Source organism: Eschscholzia californica, unplaced genomic scaffold, assembly GCF_041429995.1.
Source record: "Eschscholzia californica isolate CP2 unplaced genomic scaffold, dmEscCali1.0.p SCAF_2, whole genome shotgun sequence".
NCBI lineage: Eukaryota > Viridiplantae > Streptophyta > Magnoliopsida > Ranunculales > Papaveraceae > Eschscholzia > Eschscholzia californica.
The window spans coordinates 65,166,069-65,174,400 of NW_028238309.1; positions in this window are offsets into that span (position 1 = coordinate 65,166,069).

Below are 8,332 nucleotides of genomic sequence, written 5' to 3' on the forward strand. Positions count from 1 at the left end.
ATTTCATGAGTCATTACATTGAATATGATATGGATACAAGCTTCTAAAGACCATATAAAGACTGTCATCCTAAGAACATGAAATCCGTTCCTACCTTTACTTTATTTACATCCTTTAACACAAGTTAACAAATGTTGGATTTCACTTCCACTTCGAATAAAATCTATACATCCTGAATTTCTAGAGTAGATAGACAACCAACTGGCTGAATAGTTGTTGGCACATCAAACCAATTAGTTATTATCTACAGCTGTCAGGTAGTAACCGTCTGACTTCTCAAAAGTGAACATCTATGATCTATGAAGTGGCCTTTTGAACGGAAAAGAATTTATGTAGTAATCTTTTAATTTAGTGAAAGTAAATTCTCCAAAATCAAATAAGGTGCAAATTTGTTCTTTGAAAGGGAAGAGACATAATGGTGTTTAAGATATTTTGTTCCAATTTGTTTTTATTGGGTCCATACTTAGTAAGGACAGATCACATCAGAGAAGAGCATCTAGTACATTGTCTTCTACCCCAATCAGATATACTTATGAAATAAAACTAAAAATGAAAATACTCATCCAAAGTCCATGCTTGATACAAGAACTAAACAATTAAAATACCCAATATCTTCTAATAATGAATATTGGAATTTCATAAAAATACCGAAAAACATGTATCAATAGTGTTAAATCTCTTAATAGATATTACAACCAATATATCAAATTCAATAAGATTATTTTACAGTTGGTCCAGACACGAGTTAAGACATAACGTCTTTTTAGATATATCAGTGTGATTAGCGAGGAAATTTCAACTTTAACACTGGAAAAGTATACAAAATTTATTACATTTTATGGCAGATGTTAGATCTTTTAGATTTTTCTGATGTATGTTCTCACATGAAGGTGCAAATCTGTCTACTTATTGGGCCTAATACAAAGTGATTTTCAATCTATTATACAAAACAGATACTTGTGACTAGGACAAAATGAATGCTCTTAGATGGTGACTAGGACAATGTGACTAGGCATACCAAAACATATGATTTGCTGACTAGGACAAAGATTATGACAAATCATAGTCCTCCCTTCTCTTTCATCTATAATCTTAACCTTTAGATCAGTCTTTCACTCATTAATAATTAGTAGTTAATTACTAAATTAGTTTCAAATTCATGAACCTATTAAGCTTCCCAAAGAGCCATTGAGGAAGATCAACAATTGTATTGATTTTATTCAAAATATATCTTAATAAATTTTAATAGCTAACTAATAAATTAGTTGATGTTCCAGAAGTTATTAAACTTCTCAAAGAACGATTTAGGAAGATGAACAAATCTCAGTAGTGATTAATAGTTGATTATTAAATTAATTGTAGCTTCTTGAACCTATTAAGCCTCTCAAAGAAAAATTTAGGAAGATGAACAATTATGTTAAATGTTATGTCCATAAAATATCAATTTAGTATTAGTCAATTCTAATTACTAATTCCGTAGCATTTTCATGAACCAAAATATTTTTCCCATATATAAGAAAGAACCATTTCCCCATACGTCGAAGCAACAATTGATATATTCATGGAAGGAGAATTGATACAGATCAAGTATTTTATTAATGTTATGCTCATATGTTTCATTCAGTGATGAAAAGTTTCAAACTATCAATAATGATGATGGGTATTTGTTCTTTAGTATTCTTATTGGATTTTTTTTCTATTAGGATGATGAAATATCTAAATGAACAGTAAGAGCAATAACTGATTTTGTGGTATCATATACTGGTACGCTCATACAAGATTGATAATCAAGTAAGCGGATATAATCTCAACAAAAAAAAGAAGTAAGCGGGTATAACTGATTGGTGCAACAGTTGCCTTCTTCCTTTTACTGATTATATAATTGAAAGATTAGGTTTATTGCCTTGGTGGAGACTCATTTTCGTATCTACTCGTACCTTCATGTTCACTCTTGTATTCTGCTTTTAATATTGAGTCATTTCCTCTTAAATCAAAATGAAAAATATATATGAAAATTATATTTCATACTAGAATTTATACTTTGACAAATTTTTTCGTGTTTGTACTCCAAACAAAATTTTTGGTTCCGTTTCTAATAACAAGGTAGAACATGTTACGTATTTATCAATTTATCTCACAATTTAATTTTGTTAATATTTTCTTGTTCTCACTTTGAATTGTTGTGATATGGAGTTGGTTTGATAATCCAACAAACAAGAAAAGAGGGAAAGTGAAGTTACAATTTTTATAATAGCACCCCTTTATGAATTGATGGAGATGTCTTCTATGTCATAGCGAATTTTTGTTTGCTGAATATTATGTGGCTAGAATCGTACAATTCTAATTTTCATGTCTTTTGTAAGACATACTTTAAAAAAACTTAAACATATGTCTACTACACCTAAGTTGGAGTTTGATTTTTTTTTTTTTTAAATGGGTCTAGATTGATTGTATTAAATTGGACTTAAACCTATAATATGGGGGCAGTTTTTTTTTGTTGAGAATAAACGGTCCAAAGCATTACAAAGTCAGATCTGCCCTCATGGTGTCCGAGAAGTGCCACAGCCTACTGAGTTTGTGCTTCCTACTCCATTTCGCTAGCGTGTCTGCTAGGACATTTGTGTCCCTTGGACTAAACTGGAATTGAATATGCTCGAAGAGGTTCCTGCGGGCCCTAATTTGATCTATGTTGTACTTGGACTGCCAGGAGATGGTGTTACTGCCTTCCTGTATACTTGTAATCAGGTTTTTGTTGTCGCTTTCTATAATAATGTGAGTCAGGCCAAGATCCTCCGCCCATGTGACTGCAGTCAGGATTGCCATACTTTCACACTCTTCAGCTGTCTGTCCCCTGATACTGTCTGCTCTGGCCATTATGAACTCGCCCTTTGCGTCATGGATGATGTTGCTAATGCCTGCCGGAACCAAGAAGGTCTTGAAAGAGGCGTCAACGTTAATTTTGAGAAAAGGGGATGGAGGTGGCAGCCATTGGGGCTTGACGGCGTTGCTTATCGGCGTTTGCTGCATAGGTAAGTTTGTGGCATAGCTTTGAATCTGGTGAATGAGTTGCATTGGTTTGGTTGGTTTCCTCCCGAAGCATGATTCACATCTAGCTTTCCAGATGAACCACATGATTTTGGCGAATTTCTCCATCGTGTCATTATCTAGCGTGGACCAACTCATGATCCACTCCGTGACCGAGAATATTTCGTCAATTTTAATGTTATAGTGGAACCAGATAGCCCTGGCTAGGTTGCATCGGATCAGTACATGAGTTGCGGTTTCCCTGTCGTTGCAGAAGGTGCAGCCAAACTCGTTGCCAATGAAAGATCCTATTTTGTCTTTAACGGGGAGACTGTTGGTGCAGCATTTCCATAGGAACAGTTTGATTCTGGGGATCGTCTTGATGTTCCAGATAAAGGCCCATTTCTTTGTCTCTGGAGTGCTTGTACCCGTTCTCAAGTGTCTGTACATTGATTTTATTGTGAATTGACCAGATTCTGTCAGAGTCCATACCTGTACATCGTCCGCATTTGGGTGGAGGTTGATGCTAAGGATGGCATTGCATGTCTCGTCATCAAAGTATCTCTGAAGGAGATTCCTGTTCCAATTATTGTTATCAATTAATTGGTCCACCGTGCTCAGCGGGCAATTATTAGGGTTTTGCAGAGGCGGCTCATGATTCGGTATCCAGAAATCCCTCCAGATATTTATGTTGGTACCTTGATTGATGTCCCAGAAGATAAGAGACGATAGTTTACTGATGGGTGCTGCTAATGATTTCCAGACCCAGGAATGATGCTGTTTTGGTGGTAGTGGTTGTGCCGATCTTGGGAAGTATTTGGCTTTGAGGAGTTGAGCCCATGGCGCATGAGGGGTTTTAAGGAGGCGCCATCCCAGTTTGCATAAGAACGCTTCATTGTCTAGAGCTGGGATTCTGAGCCCTAGACCTCCACATTTGCGAGGGTTACAGATTGCGTTCCAGTTGATAGTGTGGATGGTTTTTGCTTTTCCCCACCAGAATGACCTTTGGATGGTCTCTATGCGCTTGCTGATGCCTTTGGGGATGGCAAAGCATTGCATCTGATATCGGGGAACCGCCGCGGTAATAGTCGAGATGACTACTGTGCGGCCTGCTTGAGAAAGGAGGTTGGTTTGCCACTTCGAGAGTTTATTCTGTATTTGAGCCAACAACGGCTCAAACGTTTGCTGTTTCTTTGCCCCTATGAAGAGTTTTGTGCCCAGGTACTTGTCTAAATTGGATGCTTGGTGGACTTTGAGGGATTTGGTGATAATACGTTTGAATTTTGGATGGGTGTTTTTGGAGAAGAAAATGGTGGATTTGTTGTAGTTTATGATTTGACCTGACTCCGAACCAAAGACTGAGAGGATGGTAATAAGATTGGTGATGTTGTCTAGAGTGTTTCGACCAAAGATGATGCAGTCATCAGCAAATAGTAAGTGGTTGATGGTAAATGTGGATCTCGGGGTGGAGAAACCAAGAAATTTGTGTGGTGAATCCGGGGAGTCAAGCAGACGACTCAGACCTTCCATGGCTAAAGCGAACAGGAAGGGCGAGAGAGGGTCGCCTTGCCTGAGACCTCTTGTCACATTGAAAGCTGGCCCTGGTCTGCCATTGATCAAAACAGCCATCGTGGAGGAAGAGATGCACGCATGAATCATTCGAATCCACATTGTGTCATATCCTAGATTAATCATTATGTCCTCCAGATAGTGCCATTCAACCCGGTCAAAGGCTTTAGACATGTCCAATTTTAGTCCAAAGAAACCTTTCGAACCTCGTTTATTTTTGAACGAGTGGATAATTTCCTGACTAATGATGATGTTGTCCGTTATTTGACGACCCGGGACATAAGCAGCTTGAAATGGTGAGATGATATCTGGAAGAGTGGATTTTAGTCGGTTGGCCAGGATTTTGGTAATTGTTTTGTATGTTGTATTTAGTAGACTGATGGGTCTGTAGTCCGCAGTGGATTGGGGGGCTTTGGTTTTTGGGATGAGGCAAATATGAGTATGATTGGTTGTGGGAGGGAGAGTGGCTGTGAGGAAAAAGGTGTTGATCATCTGGATGACGTCAGATTTGACGGTATCCCAGTTTGATTGGTAGAAGAAAGGGGGGAACCCATCCGGACCTGGGGCAGCTGCGGGCTTTAATGAGAAAATGGATGCTCTGATTTCCTCCTCTTTAGGGACCTGAATGAGGAACGTATTCTGCAAGGCGGAGATTTGTGAGGAGAAAAGAGATTGGATACAGCCGTTAGCTGGGGGTGATGCGGTGGTGGATATGTTTTGAATTGTCGTTGAAAAGAGCTTGGAAATTTCCGGAATATCCGAGCACCAGGAGTTGTCTTCTCGAAGGATGGAGGATATGTGGTTTTTCCGGTTTCGAGTGATTGCTTTGGCGTGAAAAAATTTTGTGTTTCTGTCTCCTAGCTGGATGTGAGCTACTCTCGATTTTTCTTTCCAAATGCTTTCTTGGAAATTATAGGCCTCCTCCAGCTGGACTGTGAGTTGAAGGATATGCTCAGAAGAGGTGGAGGATTGTAGGAGTATAGTCAGTTGTTTGATTTTCTGGTCAATGTGTCCGAATACATTCTTATTCCATTGAGACAGTTTAATGGCTAGATGATTGAGCTTTTGTTGGATAACCAGGTGGGCTGGGAGCCAGTTATCCGAGATGAAGTTTTGGCAATCTGGATGGGACATCCAGGTTCTGAGAAATTTGAAGGGTTTGACATTTAGGTGGGTGGGGGGGGAGTGGGTGGAAAGGAAAATGGGAAGGTGATCAGAACCCACCCCCGGGAGGTGCGTTATGCGTGAGGACGGGTAGGTGGAGAGCCAATCCAAATTTGCGAGCGCTCTGTCAAGGCGCTCTTGAATCAGGGTTCCGTGGAATTGTCGATTGGACCATGTGTATTTAGGACCATTGAACCCTAAGTCATGAAGGCCCATTTCTTGGATGAGTGAGACAATCTTTTTGGCCATGAAGGAGATGGGTTTGGGGGGGCCGCTTTTATCGGATGGGTGCATGATGGTGTTCAGATCCCCTATTACTAACCAAGGCGATTGGTGCTCCTCAGAGATGTTTCGAATGGCTTCCCAGGGTTGAAGTTTGTCTTTGTTATAAGGGCTTCCATAGAAACCAGTGAGCCTCAAGTGTTCATGTTGGTTGTTCAGGTTTATAGAGACGTGGATCATGTGTTGATTAGTCTGTAGCACAGTAAGATCAATATCTGATTTCCAAAATAGAGCAAGACCGCCTGCTTTGTTAATCGGATCCACTGTAACCTTTTTGTAGGTTTTGTGAAGGTTGAGCAATTTGTCGATGTTCATGTTCATGCATTTGGTTTCTGAGAGGAAAATAACATCTGGATTGTGTTCTTTTAGTAGCGTCCAGAGGTGCTTCCTGTTGAGAAAGCTACCACACCCCCGGACGTTCCAGGCCAGAATGCCCAGTGGGCTCGGGTTCGGGATGGTCTCGGTGGTTATAACCGGGGCTTGGCCAAACGACAGGCTTGCGGAAGCCATACTATACGCCCCAGCCCAAATAAGAGGAACAACAAAAAAAGGCACCACAAACTAAAAAACAGAAAGAAACGACTAAGCAACGGGCCAAAGCCCAGCAAACAAAAGAGAGGGCCCTCAAACAGACTAAAGGCGCCCTCGCCGAACAAACCCCAAACAGGGGACCCGCCAAACCTGGTGCACGGGGCAAGAGAAGCAAAAGGTGGGGACAGAGCCACCACACTACCACCTACGTGGTCTAACCGACTCTTGCAGGTGCACCAGGCAACGAAAAACTGACTAAAACGAACAAGAAAACAACCGACAAAACAACTAACGAAAAAAACCGAAAAGCAACAACCGGAAGGAAACTAGACAGGTGGTATCGAGGTGCCGTCCTCCTCATTAGCCATGGTTAGATCAAGGGATTGGTAAAGCTGGTTGGATTCCTCAAGGAGGCTACGGGATTCTGCATCTTCTACCAACCGGGCCCGAAGCCTGGGGGATTGGGTGGATTCATCGGATGAGCTGATGGATAGATGGGATGGGCCTGGTCTAACTCTTTTGCCCCTAGCAGTGATTCTCAAACTGATCAAGTGAGTGCCTCGAACAGGGGATGGTGGGGGTGCCCTTAAGATTGGTTCTTCTTCCTCGAAATTCTGTGGTTCCACTTCGTCGTCCTCCATGGGTTCGTAGCTTGAGTCATCATCTTCATCGGAGTGAGGGACCGGAGCTAGTTCAGGGCAGGGACCGATGGGGTGTTCAATGATTCTACAGGTTTGGCAAATCGCTCCTGGAAATTTTTGATAGCTAATATTGATTGAACACTCCCTGTCGGCAAACAGGAAGTTGATGACTGCCAACAATGGGGTTCTCACATCGTATAGGAAATGAACTTTGATGACCTTATTGTTGATGAATCCTAAACTCCTGGGTTTAATTTCGATGATTTTGCCCATACGCTCAAAAATCACATCCAAGTCCTCCTTATTCTGGATTGCCAGTGGGAGTTTGTAGAGAGTGCACCACATGGGTTCATAGAAGAGGTCGTCCACCTCCTCCTCGAGAGGGAGGACTACTTGTTTAAGCACTAGTAAACGACCTCGAATGATCCACGGTCGGCCAGCATTGAGAGTATTGAGAACGAACTGACTCTTCGGTTTGATCAGGAAAGAATTGATTGGCCCCTCCAATGGCGAATAGAAGCAGTCTCGGAAGAAAACCGAGAGGGGGAAGAGCAACCGCCTGATTTGGGCTAGGGAAATGCTTTCAGGGCAGCACCATCGAGCTACCCACCCCTCCTGAGTTTCTTGAAGGTCGTGGTTAATGGAGGGTTTTTGGTATCTAAGGGATAAATGACCCCTAGGGGAGATGGCGAAGTGAGTGGCCATTTGGATGGAGATGAGAGTGTGAGGGAGGTACTGTTGATAGAAGAAGGTAGATGACCGTGGGTATGAGGGTTCGTGATTGAGGAGAGTTGGGAAGGATGGGGAGGGTTTAAATAGGAGCTTGAAGAGAAGAATCCAAAAGAAGGCATGATCACCATGCATGTTCATGGATTGGCCGGCACCAACCACCTGTCTCGTCTTACTCGTCGGACAGGACGAGTGACATCTCGAGAGATAGAAAGACTAAGGGAAGAAGAGAAGATAGAGAAGACGCAGAGACTCCACCGAGAACCGAAACGACAAAAAAGAAAAGAAACCGGCTAAAGAGAGAAGAAGAAGCAGTAAATACTAGAAGTCGAAGAGGTAATGGAGTTACTAACCTTGGGTATTGGGCTGTGGCGTGGGGTGATGATAACTCG